General features: G+C 37.6%; 1 protein-coding gene across 2 annotated transcripts in view; it reads left to right on the plus strand.

Moving 5' to 3' along the window:
- The window catches only part of MNAT1 (MNAT1 component of CDK activating kinase), a 178,700-nt gene that overhangs the window by 155,640 nt on the left and 3,785 nt on the right, over positions 1–19,275 (plus strand). The gene's annotated exons all lie outside the window — the stretch shown is intronic.

Below are 19,275 nucleotides of genomic sequence, written 5' to 3' on the forward strand. Positions count from 1 at the left end.
ACTCCTTATTGATATATCATTGGCAAGTATGTTCTCTCATTCAGTGGGTTGTCTTTTCATTTTGTTGATGGTTTCCTTTTCTGTACAAAACCTTTTTTGTTTGATGTAATCTGATTTGCTTATTTTTTCCTTTGTTTCCCTTGCCCGAGGAGATATAGTAGAAAAAATACTGCTATGAGAGATGTCTGAGATTTTACTGCCTCTGTTTTCTTCTAGGAATTTTATGGTTTTTAGTCTTACATTTAAGTCTTTAATCCATTTTGAGTTTATTCTTGTGTATGGTGTGAAGGTGGCCTGGTTTTTATGTATGTATGTATGTATCTGTCCAGTTTTCTCAATACTATTTATTGAATAGACTGTCTTTACCGCATTGTATGCTTTTGCCTCCTTTGTCAAATAGTAGTTGACCATAAGGCATGGGTTTATTTCTGGGCTGTCTGTTCTGTTCCATTTTCTTTATATTTTTGTTTTTATGCCAGAACCATGATATTTTTCTTAAATTTTCACCCAAGGATATGTTTCCTGATTTAGAGAGAGAGGAAAGGATGGGGGAGAGAGAGAGAGACAGATAGGCAGACAGACAGACAGAGGCAGACATTGATGTGAGAGAGAAACATCAGTTGGTTGCCTCCTATATGTGCCCTAACTGGGGATCGAACCTGCAACCTAGGTATGTGCTCTGACTGAGGGTGAACCCACAACCTACTGATGTACAGGGTGATGCTCCGATAAACTGAGCCACTCACTTAGAGCAGTAGCATGCTGTTTTAATTACTATGGCCTTATCGTATAGTTTGATATCAGATAGCATGATTCTTCCAACTATGTGCTTTTTTCTCAAGGTTGCAGTGACTATTTGGGGTCTTTTGTGGTTCCATATACATTTTTGGAATATTTGTTCTAGTTCTGTGAAATATGCTTTTGGTATCTTAATAGGAATTGCATTGAGTCTGTAGATTGATTTGGGTAGTATAGACATTTTAATGATGTTAATTCTTCCTATCCATGAACATGGTGTATATTTCCACTTGTTTGTATCATCTTTGATTTCTTTCTTCAGGGTCTTATAATTTTCTGAGTATAGGTCTTTTACATACTTAGTTAAATTTATTTCTAGGTATTTTATTATTTTTCTTATCCAATTATAAATGAAATTGTTTTCTTAGTTTCCCTTTCTGATAGCTTATCATTGGTGTATAAAAATGCTACTGATTTCTGGATATTTATTTTGTGTCCTGCTACTTCCTGAATTCATTTATCAGTTCTAGTACTTTTTTGGTGGAATTCTTGGAATTCTTTGTGCACAGTATTATGTCATCTTCAAATAATGACAGTTTTACTTTGGATGCCTTTTATTTCTTGTCTCATAGCTGTGGCTAGGATGTCCAGTAATATGGTGAATAAGAGCTGTGACAGTGGATATCCCTGTCTTCGTACCCATCTTAAGGAAAATTCTTGTATTTTTTGCCCATTGATTATGATGTTGGCAGTGGGTTTATTATATATGGCCTTTATTATATTGAGGTGTGTTCTCTTTAGTACCACTTTGCTGAGAGTTTTTTTTATCATAAATGAGTGCTTGATTTTATCAAATGCTTTTTCTGCCTCTAATGATATGATCATGTGGTTTTTATGTTTCATTTTGTTTATTTGGTGTATCATGTTCATTGATTTGCAAATATTGTACGAACCTTCCATCCCTGGAATAAATCCCACTTGATGATGGTATATCATCTCTTCAGTGTACTGCTGGATCCAGTTTGCTAATATTTTGTTGAGGATTTTCGCATCTATTAATGTATTCATCAGGGATATTGGCCTATAATTTTCTTTCTTTGTAGTGTTTTTATTTAGTTTTGGAATTAGGATAATGCTGGCCTCATAAAATGAGCTGAGAGTGTTCCCTCCTCTTACATTTTTTTGGCGTAGTTTGAGAAAGTTAGGTATTAATTCTTCTTTGAATGTTTGGTAAAGTTCACCTGGCAAGCCATCTAGTCCAGGGCTTTTGTTTGTTGGGAGTTTTGTGATTGTTGCTTCAATCTCCTCACTATAATCGTTTTATTCAGATTCTCTGACTCTTCCTGATTCAGTTTTGGAAGATTATATGTTTCTAGGGATCCCTTTAATCCAGATTGCCTAATTTGTTGGCATACAATTGTTCTAATCTTTGCCATTTTAATTATGATGTGTCTTGGTGAGGGCCTGGGATAAGATTTCATTGTAATGTTCTTTTCAGTTTTAGGATTTTAAGTTACTTCCCTTATTGAACTGTGTATACTGACTGCCTTTACCTACTAGTCTTTTCATTTATTTTACATTTACATTTTATTTTTAGTAACTACATGTATGATTATATGCAGTTACTAAAAATGTAGCTACATGTAGCCATACATATAGATACATCATTGTAACTACATACATGTAAGCATGTGTGTAACTACATCCTTGAAAGTGTTTTTTTCAAGGATGGGGTTTATTTCTTTAGGATATATGTGCTGTCATTTCAAATAAAATGCTATCTTTAGTTCCTTAAAATAATTTTCACAAATGGAGGCCAATTAGGAACAAAAGTTATCAGCATAATCTTAGTTTGGGTTTTGTTTTTTATTTTTACTTTCATTGACTTATAAGGGTAGATTCACTACAAACCATGATTTTGTGTGGCTTATTTTATGACCTTGGTATGACAGGTGGAAATAATTTTTCTCCCACAAGGTACAATTCAAGAAAACAGTAAGATATTTTCCCCTCTTCACTTTATCCTTTTAAAGTAATAAAATAAGAAATTTAGGTTTAAAGTAAACTTTTTTTTGTTGTTAAACATTTGGAAGACTTATTTTTTTTAAAATTTATTTAACTATTGTTCAAGTACAGTTTTGTTTTTTACTCCCATCCCAGCCCACCCCCCCAGTGCTCCCCACCTCGCTCCCATTTCCACCGTCCTTAGTCGTTGTCCATGTATCCTTTATACTAGTTCCTGTTAAACTTTTTTTAAAAAATAAATTAAAAATTTTAAATTTAATGACTTTCAAAAAGTCATATGTAAATTATTAGAATGTTTTCTTTTTTCCCCTCTTTTTAAAAATTTATTTATTGATTTTATTTTTTCTTAGTGATTTATTTTATTTTATTGATTATGTCATTACAGTTGTTGTATTCCCCCCTTCATTCCCCTCCACCCTGCACCCCCACCCCCACCATTCTCTCCCTTTAGTCCATGACCATGTGTCTCAAGTTCTTTAGATTCTGTATTTCCCATACTATTCTTGCCCCCCATCTATTTTCTACCTACCGTCTATGCTACTTATTTTCTGTACCTTCTCTCCCCTTCTCTTTCTCCCATTCCCCTGTTGCTAACCCTCCATGAGATCTTCATTTCTATGTTTCTGCTCCTGATCTAGCTGTCCTCTTAGTTTGCTTTTGTTTTAGGTGTGGTTGTTAATAACTGTGAGTTTGCTGTCCTTTCACTGTTCATCTTTTTTATCTTCTTTTTCTTAGGTAAGTCCCTTTAACATTTCATATAATAAGGGCTTGGTGATGATGAACTCCTTGAATTTGATCTTATCTGAGAAGCACTTTATCTGTCCTTCCATTCTAAATGAAAACTTTGCTGGATAGAGCAATCTTGGTTGTAGGTCTTTGGATTTCATGACTTGGAATACCTCTTTCCAGCCCCTTCTTGCCTGTGAGGTCTCTTTTGAGAAATCAGCTGACAGTCTGATGGGAACTCCTTTGTAGGTGACTGTCCCCTTATCTCTTGCTGCTTCTAGGATTCTCTCCTTCATTCCAATCTTGGCAATGTAATGATGATGTGCCTTGGTGTGTTCCTCCTTGGGTCCAACTTCTTCGGGACTCTCTGAGCTTCCTGGATTTCCTGGAAGTCTGTTGTCTTTGCCAGATTGGGGAAATTCTCCTATATTATTTGTTCAAAGAAGTTTTGCACTGGTGGCTGTTCCTTTCCCCCTTCTGGTACCCCTATATTTCAGATGTTGGAACGTTTAAAGATGTCCTGGAGGTTCCTAAGCCTCTCCTCATTTTTTTGAATTCTTGTTTCTTCATATTTTCCTGTTTGGCCATCATTTTCTTCCTTCTGGTTCATTCCCTTGATTTGAGTCCCAGTTTCCTTTCCATTACTATTGGTTTCCTATGCATTTCCCTTCATTTCAATTAGTTTAGCCTTCATAGGTTCCTCTAATTTGTGACTAAAATCAACCAGTTCTGTGAGCATCCTGATCACCAGTGTTTTGAACTGTGCATCTGAAAGTTTTGCTATTTCTTCATCACTTAGATTTATGGGCTCTGGGGCTTTGAGATCTTCTTGAGCCATTTTTGGTCTGTTCGCGCCTGTTAATTATGAGGAGTGGAGCCTTAGGTGTTCACTAGGGTAGGGCCGCTCAGGTCACTGGTTTGTGACATTGTATGTAGGGGTGAGGTCAGAGTGGGGAAATGGTGGCCCCCTTTGCTGCCTCTTGCCGCTGGGGCCTGCTTGGTCCCGTCTTACTGCCCACTCCCTCGCTGGTCTATCTGTGCACGAATGTGGGACCACAGTCAACCCACTGCCCTGTGCCCTTGCTGGGTCTGCCAATCACTCACTGGGTCGCTCACTGGGCCGCTCACTGGGCCCTCCCGTTGCAACCCCACACCTGGGATTCGCGTGCCTGAGTCTGTCTGACCGAGTTTTCCTGTGCAACCCCGCTCTGCCAGCTGCTGGCTTTGCCCCTCTTACCGGTCAGGCTGAAGAATTTGTTATCAGACTTCCAAAAAGTTCAATTTTCTGTGTTCTGGCTGTGTTTTCTGTTGCTAATATTTTGTTGTCTCTAAACTTGGTTGTGTGAGAAAGCACGGAGTCTCCACCTATGCCTCCATCTTGGCGGAAGTCTAGAATGTGTTTTCAAGTAAAGTATTATTCTAGCATATTCAGAGTCATAATGCATTGCCAAAAATCTGTAGTCTAGAAGCAAACCAGAATACTGAAAATAATGCTATAATTTTTTTAAATAAGAGGAAAATATTTTTTACACGTGAAGTTTTTGGTTCAAGTGGTGTGTAACCAACCAACCAACTAACCAACTTGTCTGTTAAAGCATTCTGTCCCAGAAAAGCTTCATTTTTGACAAAATTGATTGCATTAGCACATTACTTACAATAATGGGCATAGATTTTTTTTCTTCCCCAAAGTGATGCTGTGGTTTTGCTTTTGGAAGAGAGTACAAGTTTTCTGTGGCTTAAGTATTAAAAATGCTTCTTAAAAACTTGAAATTGTTATGTATTAAACCAGAACTCTTGGAGCTTTTTCAGATTATATTGCTTATAGTCACTCATTCCCTTTAGTAGATATTTTATGAACTTGTTTCCACTTGCTGGAAAAGTAGAATTTTTCATAATTAAGAAAAAAGATCAGGTATTTTATCCACTTGGCTTTGTCTTTGCTTGTTATTGTTTGCTTTAGAGATTTATATAAGTTGTTGACATGATTCAGATTCCACTGTGTGAAATAGACCTTTTGAGAAGGTGCTTTGAATGGAAAAATAAATATCTTACAAAATATGTAGCTTTGGGTGTGTTCAGTTCTATTTGAATTTCTTGTTATTCTTTGCAATCACACCTGTATTCCAATATAGAGTGTATATTTGAGTAGAAAATGGGTTCAGCTTATGAGACAGGATAGTAAAATATCAAAGAATTTTTAAATACATCTATTAAGGAAAATGCCAATATTTAGAATTTGAATAAAGTTATTTTACACTCAATGTTATACCCCATCTCTCTGTCATTTTTATAGGCATCTTCTAATTTGCAGGAAACTTTCCTGTCCTCAGTGACTGATGTATAACTTGTGTTCCACAGAATCCTCTGCCACCTTCTTTCACAGCTTCATATTTTGTGGTGATAATTCTTCATATCCTCTGTGTTTTTATTCGTCATCGTTATCATGGCCATTCTTTAGATCTCTATCTTAACTACCCAGAATCTTGACTTACTTTTAAAATTCTATACTCTCTGCATATGTTAGGATGATTTATTTTTTTAAAGTGATGGCTGTTTAGCTAGTCAATATTTATCTTGCTATCAAGAAACTTATGTGACAGGGAATGGATAGTATTTATAAATAGCCATGGTACTTACAAGAGAAGTAGGGGTAAGGTACTGTGCAAATTCAGAGGAAGAAAGAATTCTACCTGGGCATTCCACAGGAGGTGGCATCTAAGATACTGTTAAATATTTTAACATAGAGAAATACAAAAAGTAATATAAAAAAGAACTATTATAATTCTGCCAGTCAGAATTAATAAATGTTATTTTCAAAAGTCTAAAGGTAACATATCTCTTCCTTCCAAACAAAACAAAGGCTGTAGAATGCTTAATGTTAGACCACCCCCTCCTGTTTTTCTTGCTATCTTTGTTACCAGTATATGGTGGTGGTGGCGGTGGTGTTTTTGGCTCATCTTTGCTTCATGTATCCTACTCTTCCATTGGGATTTTATTTCCTTGTTGCTAAAATATCTTCTTGAGCAAGTCTTTCACATTTTCTATGTTCTAGTGCTGCTAAATTCTTCATGTTTTTCCTCACATATGAGGTCTGCCCAGAAAGAATCCAGCCATTGTCAATATAACAAGAATAATTTGCACACCATTGATGTAGCCTGGCAGCCAAGGAGAGTGGACTGAAATGCACTTGCATGAACAATGGCAACTTCACTGTACTAGTCAGTGAGTGTGGTAGACACTTTGAGTGAGCATGCGTACTGTGTGGCCAAGGCATTCAACATCACTGAGGGAATAGAGCAACGAATCTAATTAGATTTTGCCTTAAGCTTGTACATTCCTCCATGGAAACTATTTGGATGATTCAGAAGGCTGCAGCTATGGGCAACTGGTGATTGGCTGCTTCATCGCAACAGCACACCTGCTCACACATCACATCCCATGCAGGGTTTTTTGGTGAAGTATCAAATTACCCAGGTGATTCAGCCCCTCTACAGCCCAGACTTGGCACCCTGCAACTTCTGCCTTTTCCCAAAACTAAATCACTTTGAAAGGGAAGAGATTTGAGACCATCAGTGAGATTCAGGAAAATATGACAGGACAGCTGATGGCAATTGAGAGAACTGTGTGAGGTCCCAAGGCACCTACTTTGAAGGGAACTAAGGTGTCATTGTCCTATGTACAGTGTTTTTTGTTTCTTGTATCTTCTTCAATAAATGTCCCTATTTTTCATATTACATGGCTGGATACCTTCTGGACAGACCTTGTGTATCTTGTAATTCCCTATTTTCAGACAAGATTGGGCAATTTCAGGATGGTATGGCCATAATCTAATTCACTATTTTCAACAGCTTACTTAACCTGTTAATTGAGATTTTTATTCTCAGAATCTCTGTTTGATTTATTTTAAAAAGAAAATGCCTGTCTTTTTCATATTGTTTTTTTCTTGCCTTATGGCATTGATTTCTTTCTACGTAACTTTTCACTCCCCCCAAACTTAACTATAGTCCTTCAGTATTTGCAAGGGATAGTTCTATGATTCCCCCTGTAGAAACCCAAATTTGTGGACACCCAAGTCCTTATATAAGATGGTGTGGAACAATACATAGGTGGCCATTTGCATCCAGGGATTCCCATCATCAGTTGTTTCAATCCATGGATGTGAAACCCAGGGATAGGAGGGCCCACAACGTATTTGTTGAAAACCATGTGTAAGTGGAACTGTGAGGTTCATACCCATATTGTTTAAGGATCAGTTGAATACTTCTTTTAATGTTTCTTTTCAGATTTTCTTATCCATGGGTGCGAGTGTGTTGTCTTGCCATTGGTTGTGTCTTATGAGTTTTTTATAAGTGAAGTTCAATTTCATCTTTTAAAAATCCATGAACCCCTTTTTAGTGGGAGTTGTTTTCCCATGAGCCTTGGATTATGAAGGCATGTTGATACAGGGATTCACATTTGTATCTGCCAAACTCCTGTTGGATTCACCCAACAGGCTGGACTCATTGTTAATTCTTAATTTGTCAGAGGTGGAACAGGCTTAGGTATTGTGATATATTATGTATAATTGCTTTCCTACTCATGCCCCTTGACTTTCTTGTGATTGTCCCTAGGCCAGTGAGCAAAATTTCCCTACAAGTTGTTTTACACGTGGGATAGCATTTTGTAGATAGAGGTTAATATGCAGGAAGCTAAGCCCAACAGGTCTGAGACCCACGTCCCCTGTGCCTACATGGTTATTGAGTTGCTGGTACCCAGGACCTTTCTGAACTTTAGTCCCTGCTCACGCACTGATTATGAGTCCTGTCTAATTTCTTATACCTGAAGTTTTCTTGCTGTTAAGCTTAATTATTTTATTATTATTGTTTGTTATAATATATAACATTTTGTGTTATATAGGGAAGCTGCTCGTGTCTCTTTTCAGAATTGAGGGGAAGATAGTTGAACCTAGGCTTTTGAAGACAGCCAGTGGTGAGGACACTCCAAGATAATGAAACACTGTGAGCAAAGATATGGAGTGAGTAGTTACCAGGCTTGCATAGGGAGTAACCTTATAGCTGACTCAGGTTTAAGTTTATGTAAATGGAGACAACTAATGGGAAATATGTTTGGAAGAGTAGGCCTTGAATAGTAGGCTAAGGAATTTGGACTTTAGTCTACACACAGCAGGGAGCCAATGGACGTCTTTGTATGTAGAGCTTTGCCTCAAGAAGATTAATATAGTAGCCATGAATAGGTTGGAAATAGAGAAAACATACTATACATAGGGAGATCAGTTAAGAGATAGTTAACTGTAGTCCATGAAAGAGGTAACAAAGCTGAAATAGGCAACAGTAGTGGCAAGGATGGTGATGTGAGAGGTTGAGTCGATGTTTATGGAGACAGTGTGATGTAGTTTCCCATTGGCATTCAGAAGAAAGAGGGTTCCAAAATGACAACAGAGCATGTTGCAGCTATTAAGAGGTATTAAGAGACACAGAGATAGGGGTGGGTTTGTAAAAGAAGATGAGCTCAGTTATAAAAATATTAAATTTGCAGTGCCAGTGGGACATCCAGGCAGATAAAAATGCTGGGCTATAACTACGATGGGCAAAAGGGCAAACGATGGAACTGTAGGGTCTGGTAGATCAGAGGTAATAAATGAAGCTGCACAGTTCAGAGATAGAGTCCAGAGTAGAAGAGTAGGTAAGCCAAGAAGAAAACTATTAATCAGGAAGTAGGTGGGAAAAGAGAAATTTAGGGAATCTTTGTCAAAGAGTAGACCTGTTGCCCAAATTGTAGGCATTATTACGGAAGTCAGAGGCTAAGAACATTTCACAGACAGAGGCTGTCTCCAGATTTCGAGAAGTGAAGGATGAGGACAGAGAAATGGCCATTTAATGGTGATGGAGTCAGAATCCTGGATATGAGGAATAAGAGAAAAGAAATTCAGTGAGAGTGGAAATAATGTGGCATTTTAACATTTGAAATAAACTGTACTAGTGCGTGCATAGTATTTGTGAAATATAGATCTGTATATATGTTTGTATATATAAATGTATTATATATTATATATATACATTTTCCTTTTTGTTTTTTAATAAGTAGGTGTTCATGTCCTTGGTTTGCTTTGTTACCTTGTGATAATAGATTAACAAGCAGGTCTACTTCTTTTATTTTACCTAATTAAAAAGTATATAACCTCCACTTACATCTCCATATTCGTGGTACATTGAAAGGTAGAAGCGGGGGCAACATTATTACTGTTGGAATAGATATGGAAATAGACAGGAATGTCACAGAGTTGGGAAAGGCGAGGTGCATACTGATTAGCAGAAGGTAAAGTGCTTTGGCAATTTGGGCTATGAAAGCCCTGTTCATTGTGGCAGCTTACTTTGTGTTAATAGTATCGAAGAAAATATGAAGGGTGAACAGGGACACTACTTCTGTGCCAGACAATTTACATATTTTTTCTTGTTTAATCTTCTAAAAACTACTAGGAGGTATTGTTGTCTCACTTTTACAGATAAAGAAACTGAGGCTTAAAAAAAATAAAAGCACTTTTCTAATCATAATGTTAATAATTGTCTAAGGAGGGATTCAAACTCAGATGCATCTGTTTCCGAAATCTTTGCCCCTTCTACTAAACTATGATATCTTCATGTATTTATGTGGTACAGGGAGAGATGGGAAGTGATACAAGGTAGAAGACTCAGATTGTTTAGGGAATTTGTCAGCAGCAGAAAATCACATTCATGGGGAGAGTTTCCCTTTTGCAAACTTTGGAAGGTGCTTGACTAACTACCACTGAACAGGGCGAGGTAGTGAGTTTGGTTTCTTCATGTAATATTAGCCACGTAGAGCTCAGTACGCTTCATTCTGGTAAAGAAATAGAAATTTTCAGTATTGTCATGGGGGAAAATTCCAGATTATCAGGGTTTTGGATGAGGGCTCATTGACCACTGAAGTGATTTTATCTGCCACTTTGTTTTGCTGCTTTGGTAGGTCACCTTTTAAACCTTTGATCAACACTTAGGCTTGCTAACAGAATCGGAGTAGCTATAAATAGTAATATTCACTGAAACGGAGGCCATGTGTCCATGCAGATTATTGACTGGATTGCAGCTGCAGTTTCATGACTATGTTCTGTGCACTCCTTTTTTTTATTAATAAAATATTTCATATACAGAGAAAATATATAGTGTATGTATTGTATGGAGAATAATAATACAACAATTGCTGAATCATTTCCATTCTCATCATTCTCCCGCCTCAGTCCTTCAAGTCCTGTATTTTGAATTCCAGTTATTGATGTAAGAGATGGAGCATAACAATTCCAGTTATTGATTTAAGAGATGGAGCAAAGCCAGTGCTGTTGGAGCTCCCTGTACTCATTCCTCATCCCACTGTACATCAGAGATTCATTCACCCTAAATGTGGTGATTATCATTCCCTTGCATTTCTTTACAGTTTGATCATATCTATATATTCTACGTTTCGTTTTACTTGTCTAGAACTTTATATAAATGGAGCATGCTCTACATATTTTGTTTTTTTTTAACTGAGCATTGTGAGATTCTGCAATGTTGACGCCATGTACGTGGCTGTAGCTCTTTGTCTTCACTGCTGTATAGTATTCTGTATAAGTACACCACTTTGTTCACTCTCTTGCCAGTGGACATTGTCAGTGTTTCCTTTGCTTTTTGCTATAAGAAGCACTGCTGCTTTATATCCCAGGAATAGGGCCTTTGGAGCCTAGATGGAGAAGTCTCATGTTTCCTGTCTCTGTTATTATAAGAAGGGGTCACAAAGGAGTCAAGCCAAGAAGCAGGTTCTACTCCTTTACAAGTTGTTTACACCTCTCTTACTTCTACCTTGTTTGTAAGACCAGGGGAGGGGAGTGTATGAGGTATTGGGAGGGGGTTGCAGCATGTGGTAAACCTGAACGCACCTTTCTCTTCCAAATATGTTTGAGTATCAGTCAAGGTTGTCCAGAAAAACAGAGCCTGTAGGGGAGGAAGGGAGCAAGAGAGAGGTAGTTAGGTAGGATAGCTAGCTAGCTAGCTATTGAAAATGATTATAGATAGGAAGAAAGAGATTTATTATAAGGTTTTGCTTCACACAGTTATGGAGGTTGAGCAGTTCCACAGTCTGCTGTTTGCAAGCTAGAGACCTGTGAACACCAGCAGTGCAGTTCGAAGGCCTGAAAGAAAACCAGTGGTGTGGATGCCCATCCAAGTCTAGAGGCCAGTCTGGAGCATCAGGACTGGAGAAGATCGATGTTCCAGCTAAAACAGTCAGGCAGAGTGAATTCAACCTTCCCCCACCTTTTTGTTATTCTCAGGCCCTCCACAGATTGGATAATACCCACCCAAATAGGGGAGGATCATATGCTTATCTCTCCCAGAAACACCCTCACAGGCATAGACACACAGAAGTAATGATTAGTCAGACATCTGGGCATCCTGTGGCCACTCAGCATAATTTTATGTTGAACATAAAAGTAACCACCACAGCTTGTATATCATAGTTTTCTAGGCCTCTGCCTTAGGCCCTCTGTATTCATATTCCCTCCACTCTTCCTAAATATTAACATCTACTCTTACGGTTTCAAATACCATCTAAATACTGATAACTTCCAAATTGTTATCTTAACTTCACTTTATGCCTCTTCTATATCACTTCAGATTCAAGTCCAAAATTACACTTAGGATCTTTCTTTTCTCTTCTGTCCCACCCCAGTATGATTCCTCTCCATTATTGCTGTGAGGGCATTTTCCCTGTTACACATGACTAGGTAGCTGAAAGGTGACCTTGACACTACTTCATTCTTCCCTTCCCTGCTCTCATACGCACTGATGCAGTTGGTCCTTAAATATTGCTTGAATGAGTACTTTTATTTGCACTAACACCACCCTAATTCAAACAGCATTGTCTCATACCTGGAATACAGAAGCATTTTCATAAGGAGTCTCTATAATCAACTCATGCTTTTCTCCCAGTCTGTGGTGCAGCCAGATAGCTTATTTAAATGATGAGGTTCCTAACAATGAGTTTTCAGTGGCTGTTCACTGTCCTGTGAATGCATTTCACAGTCTTAATATATCCTAGAAGGTCTTTCTTTTAAAAAAATTGAATTTGTTGTGTGACATTGGCTGTAGAAGGCCTTCTTTTGGTACTTTCTGCCCACATCTGTAGCCTCACCCTGGGCGGGCACCACCTTTCCCTCAGTTGTCCCCGGGTGCTGGGGCTTCTGTCCACTCCTGCGTGCTCCCTCCGGTGGGTCTGCTCTCCTCCTCTGCTCCTCTTGTCCTTTGGGTCTAAACTGCCATTTCCTTAGGGAGACCTTGCTAAACTTGTTGGCTTCCCTTTTTATCCAAACTTGTGGAGCCTTGGCTTCCTCGTGATACTCATTATTGAACATGTTTTTTCCCTTGCTGAATTATAAGGTCCATGAAAACATAGAATCTTTGCTGCTTCACTCTCAGGGTTGCTGCAGTACTTGGTGCATATTAGGCAGCCAGTAACTTTTTTTTTAAGAATGAATGAGCTACGTATATATGAATTTCTGCCTTTTACCTCTCCTACCCTTAGGGAAAAATGACTCATCCTGCCTTTTTAAAGACGTGATGACAACTTTGACACACATGTCATTAGCATGTACTTCATAGTAAAAAATTACATTAGACAAACCAGAATTTTTTTAAAGAACTTGATTCAAGAAATTCAGAAGCTAGGATACTTATTTTTATAATAACCTATTGTAGTTCCACCACAGAAGTGGCACTTGTCCCTCACTAGGACATACTGTATATGACTCTGATTTGACTTCTTTTTAGATTTTTCATGAAACTGCCTTCTCCTCTCTCCCCTAGTTATTTTCTTAAATAAATTCATAGGAATGAGTATCATAATGTTTTAAGGAACAGTAAGTAAAAGCATTATTTATACCATTTTTCTGCTTAGTTGCATCTAAGCATATAAGAACAAGATTGAAATGAGCCAAACATAATGGTTACTGAGATAATACATGGTTTTGAGAAGTATATTTAAGATTTATCGAAAGTCATTTGGTCTGTTGGCAACTCCAGTTTGTCTCATCTCACCTGATTCCTGAGTCCTGTATTTGTCTGTATTAAGTTGCTGGGATCTGTCCTTAGAGTTTTGTCAGCTGAGCTTTCCAGACCTGCCAGCGGCCTGTTGTTCATGGAATGTTAGAGCTGTGTCGTCTTTGTGTGTGATAGTTCCCGCTCAAAGCAAGGACCTGTTCCTTTTGCTGTGTCGTCAGTCACATTAACTTTCAGTAGTAGCTGCCCTCTCCTAAAGTACCTAGTGTTTTCTTTGACAGCATTAGCTGTACGGTTTACTTCAGTTATAATTCAGAAAGGCTTATCTGAGCAATGTGTATTCACCTATATGCTTGGGCATCAGGCGGCTTTTAATTTCTAAATCTGAGCTTTGGTGTTGGATGCTCTACATATCTAGAATAATTGGTCACTTGGTTCCCAAGTGTATTTAATATAAATTTGAAGTCAGCTTTAATAATTAGTTTATGCAAGTTGTGTTTTTACTTGATGGCTGGATATTAAAAGTGAAGTGGAACATCATGACTGCTTGCTTATTAGTTCATGAGCCATGTGTTTTATAACCAAATTGCCCTCCAAACTATGGATATTACTGATTTGTAGTGCTTTCCCCATTTATCTTAGAATGTGTGAAGATCAGTCTCCCTCTGTAGGCAGTTTGTCCATCCTGACATGACGATTGAGTTAGGATCCCTGAGCTTTAACCTCAGTTTTCAGAATGTTTCTGCCCTTTAAAGGTAAATTGTCTGAGCACAGTAGTGCTGTGATTGTTTTTAACTCTCACTGAGATAGACTCCAGGTTGTTAATGTAAATTTTTTTATAGTTTTGACTGAATTTCTTATAAGAGCTTTTGGTCTTGACAGCTGAGGATCAGATGGCTGATCTCTCTTAATGGCATTTACATTTAAATTTTGTAGGCTGGGAGGCAGAACTACTTGGAACTGTTCTGTTTAATGCATGATGGCTTTAAATGCAGACTTTAAAAAATGGGCCACCTTGTAAAAATAAAATCTTAGTCTCCAGAGTTCACTCCCTTTCTTAGTTTAAACCAGTCCAAGTTTTTAACTCTGTTTTTCTTTTTTTCTTTTAACTCTCCATAGGGCCTGGTAATTTGAGGTAGAGGGAACTAATATGAACTTCACATTTTCATTTCAATTTAAATTCCAAGATTCTTTGATTCTCTGGAGCCAAAGTTTTTCAAGGGTTTTCATGAGGGGGTTCTGGCCAGAGGGCAAGAGTGCTGGCTGCCTCTCGGTCTTGAGTGACGACCCCCTGCCCTCTGGCCCCAGCTCTGAACTCGGGCAGCCTGTGGAATAGCACTGCGATGAGCTGAGTCCGCTGCTTGAGCCAGATGGTCAATAGAGGGCTTTTAAAGGAAAGGAAATGGTGAAAGAGTAATCTTAGAGGAACTACCTTATGAAGTCTTTCTGAAGCTAAGTGTAAATTATACCACCTTCTTTGGGAGCAAAAGCTGCTAAATGTAACAAAAGAAAATAACAGTGTAAGAAATCAAAGTTCAGGAACAAACTTCAAGTGTGGTTTCTAGTGCTTAATACTCTCTTCCTCCCCTCCCAGGAGCCCTTGCCTCCTTTCCTCCCCCTCCTCCGAAGTCTGTTTGAAAGCGACTTTGATGGGCAGTGGCCAAGGAAGGCAACTAACTTCAGACACAGTGTAAATTAGGGCATCAGATGTCCTCTGCACAGGAATTATCTTCGATGTGTTTTTGCAAACAGACTTTTTTTAGTCTTATTAAGAAAATAATCAAAGGTATGATTTTGAAATCTTTGAATTTAGTCTGAATTTAGTAAAAATATGATATAAAAGGGTATGGGTACCAAAATAAGCACACACACACCCACCCCCAGTTTCTGCTTATAAGATTTACAGGTATTTAAAACAAACCCATGAAAAACAGAAATGCTGCCCTGGGATTGGCTAATAATCAGAGCAGTTACTTCTGGGCTCCAAAATCCAACTGAGCTTGACTTTTGGAAATAAATTTGGCTAAGACTTCTTCCTCCTTCTGTTGTATAAAGGTGTACATGAAATGATACTGACCTCTGCCAGAAACCCCAGGAATCCTATTCAGTGATGTACTTGTAATGGTCATGAAAGAATTAAAACAACACAGATGTGGATTAATGTGAAAAAGTAGGCAAAACACAAAAATTCTCATTGTGTGGTTTCAATGTGGCAGATCCTTTAAAATACTTCGGTGTACCACAATAATTAAAGTGTTTAAGAACATTAAGTTAAGATACCTAGAAAATAAAGCCCAGAGTTGAATAACAAGAATGAACTGTGTTTTATTTTTAAAATTGGAATTAATGTAGGTTGCCATGGTGAAAACAGGTTGAAATATTTAACAGTAACTGTTTTGTGCAGCCCTAGAGATCAAAACCAGCAATGTAAACAGGCAGGTCTTTAAAGAATCATTCTCACAGACATGTTTCATGTAAATGATTGCTAGAAAGGAAATGCATTTTCTTTAGCGCTATGCAAAGAAATTTTAATTGGCTTGGTTTTGGCAGTGAGAATCTACAACTTAGCATTAATAACTCAAAATTGAAAATATTTGCTCATTGCTCTGGGTTATGACTGTGTTCAAGAAACACTATTTTCAGACACTAATTAATCATTTTAAATAAACTTTTTTTACACATTTATGGCATCAGTGGGTATGACTGTTTATTACATTTTACCTATAAAAAGTTGAACTGTTTTATATACTCTTTATGGAAACAGTGCACAGTCATAAATTAAAAGATGCAACTGTTTTGGATATTTTACTGGTGGTCCTGTGTTTTCCTGCCAGCAGTGCAGCTGTTTCAGGTTTCTCAGGATAACATATAAAAAGCTGTATGTACGCTGCAAGTTTATGCTTGAATTGCCAAGCCCGAGATGGTATGACTCAACTTTCCCAGAAGCAAGCTGTACCAAAATGTGATGAATCAAAACAGCTAGTGGCTAGTGGTTTGTGTTACCACTGTGAAAACCAGTTCCCATTTATGATAGTCGGGTTGTGAGGCTGACAGACATTCCTCTGTGGTTACTTGAGTTCTGCTGTGAGTGAACAGCCACTGGAGCCAAACCAGACTGTTCTTTCCTTTTGAGGGTCCGAGGAGAGGGAAAAGGGTGGTACAGCATTATCTGGAGTATGGATAAAAATTAGCTGGAAACTTGTGTCAGGAATGGAACATTGCGTTTCCAAGATACTGTAAAAATGTTAATTCACTTACTACTTGTTTGATAGTGATTGAGTTCCCAGTGATTTTATGCTGTTCTAGCTTGATTTTTAGATTTTTCTAAGGTGATTTAACACTTACCTCATTTCTCGTGCATCAATCTTAACAGTTTGACATTTTATTGTGTTCTGGGAGGTAATAAAGAGATATTTTTATGACCACGAAGTAGGTTTGGTGAATTCTTACTTAAATTCCACGAGACCTAAGGTTCTACCAAGAGTTTGACAATGACTATTTAATAACAGTAGTCTCCAAAGTGGGATGCATCCCACCAGGGTATATAAGGTGGAAAAAGTTATTGAAACTTATTATTAAGTATTTTTATTTCATCCTTTAAATATTTCTATTATATATTTTATAATATACTTAGTATAGTATATATATATATAATTGATATGTTACTAATATTACATGTGTATAATTTCTAAACAAGTACACAGATTTTAGAGATACATGCTCAAATATATTTTTACTGTTATAAATATACTATCAAAAAAGTTTGATATGACCTCACCTTTAACAGGAACTTAAACAACAAAACAAACAAGCAAGCAAAATATAACCAAAGACACCAAAATAGAGAACAGGCTGACAGGGACCAGAGGGGAGAGGGGAGGGAATTTCAGGGGAAAGGGGGGAGGGTTTACAGGAACTAGTATAAAGGACACGTGGACAACAACTAAGGGGGTAGAAATGGGAGGGAGGTGGGGAGAACTGGGGGGTGGGCTGGGATAGGAGTAAAAGACAGAATACTGTACTTGAACAATGATTTTTTTTTTAGAAAGTTTGGAGACTGTTGCTTAGTAAATATTAATTTCCCTTTTCCTTACACTTTCCCCTTTCACCCTTGGCAGAGAAGCAAAGAATTGAGTTAACACCTTGATTTGTGGCAATGTGAATAAATTACAGCCAATTCCAGGAGCTTATGCCATGTCTTAACTGGGACTACTTTTTCTGTTTGGTCTCTTATAACGCCATATATTTTTTAATCACACAACCTTATTAAACATGGATACAAATGAAAAACAGACTTGTTATTATGTTGGAAATAATAAGTTGCTCATGCATCAAGACTTTGACACACAGGAAGTTTGAATGAATGAGTAGAAAAGTTTCCAAGTTATTAAAATGTTCTGGTGCCTGATTTATTCATTTGCCATACCCCTAATTCTAAGGTGGGCGAAGCTCCTTTACTTCCTGAGGCCTGAAGAAACAATGTGGTTTCTTAAACTAGGCATTAAAGCAAAGCTAGAAATGTTTGTTTTCCAGCAGTGCTGGCAGTCAGGCTAACAAGCTGCCTCTCTTTGGTTAGGATTCTCCTAAGTTTTCCCAAGCCTGTTTGTCTACCTTTATCAAGTTAGAAAGTTTGAATGACTAAATAATTATGTGTGATTGAAGAAAAAGTGTCTTTTAGACTGTCTTTTTTTAAGTATTTATTTTTAGACAGAGGGCAAGGGAGGAAGAAAGAGCGAGCGAAACATCAATATGTGAAATATCTCACGTACCCCCTACTGGGGACCTGGCCTGCAACCCAGGCATGTGCCCTGACTGGGAATCAAACTTACAGCTGGCACTCAATCCACTGAGCCACACCAGCCAGGGCCATACTGTCTTTTGAGATCTGTTCAAAGATTCTTCTGTATTTACTAATTAAGACATTTTTTTGAACTGAGGGCTTAGTCACAGAAATTTCTTGGATATGTGATTTTCTAAGCTTTCCTTTCCTGTAAAGAAGACAATCTATTTTGTAATATTGAAGTAATTTTGAAGCAAGTAATATTTTCTCTCCCTTCCTGTATTTGTTTGTGTATTTGTTTCAGGACATATGTAAATGCTGAATGGATAAACAAGCCTTCCCTATCTGTGATTTTTGATAACAGGGATAGAATTCATTGTGCAGATGAGTATAACAGAGCAGTCTTCCAAGGTCATTCTTTATTGTGATATCCTTTTGGCAATGAGTACAAATTTTTATTCACATAGACTTACTCTTCCCTCACAGCTGGATTATATTTTAATCTGATTGGTTTGGGCAATTTAAAGTAGGAAGAATGGAAAAGAGAGACCAAAGCCCAAAACTTGCAAAGGTTTAAGATACGTAGTGAATGATGAAGAAATCAGATTACTCGCATGAAGACTCAGTTGTTACGTAGTAAGTAGTGGTAAAACTTTCAAAGACAGCAACTGGCAGTAGGTCCATTTTCATCTGGGTACAGCCCACACAGTTCACCTCTAAGAATGCTTTCAAATAAATCTGAACAAAAGTAACCTATTTTTTTAAAGAAGAAGAAAAAATATACAAATTATGATATGGTAGTAGGCATGATCATTCTAATAGCAAATGGAAGAAAGAATAAAGGAAATGTAGAACACAACTCAGCAAGTATTCATAAAAGAAGATGAGTAAATGGCTTTTTTGCCCATGTAAATGTAAATATACTGAAGCAGTCAAATCAAAGATCCTCCGTTTTGTAGTGAA

Source organism: Artibeus jamaicensis, unplaced genomic scaffold (assembly GCF_021234435.1).
Source record: "Artibeus jamaicensis isolate MK-2021 breed Jamaican fruit bat unplaced genomic scaffold, CSHL_Jam_final contig_851, whole genome shotgun sequence".
Taxonomy (NCBI): domain Eukaryota; kingdom Metazoa; phylum Chordata; class Mammalia; order Chiroptera; family Phyllostomidae; genus Artibeus; species Artibeus jamaicensis.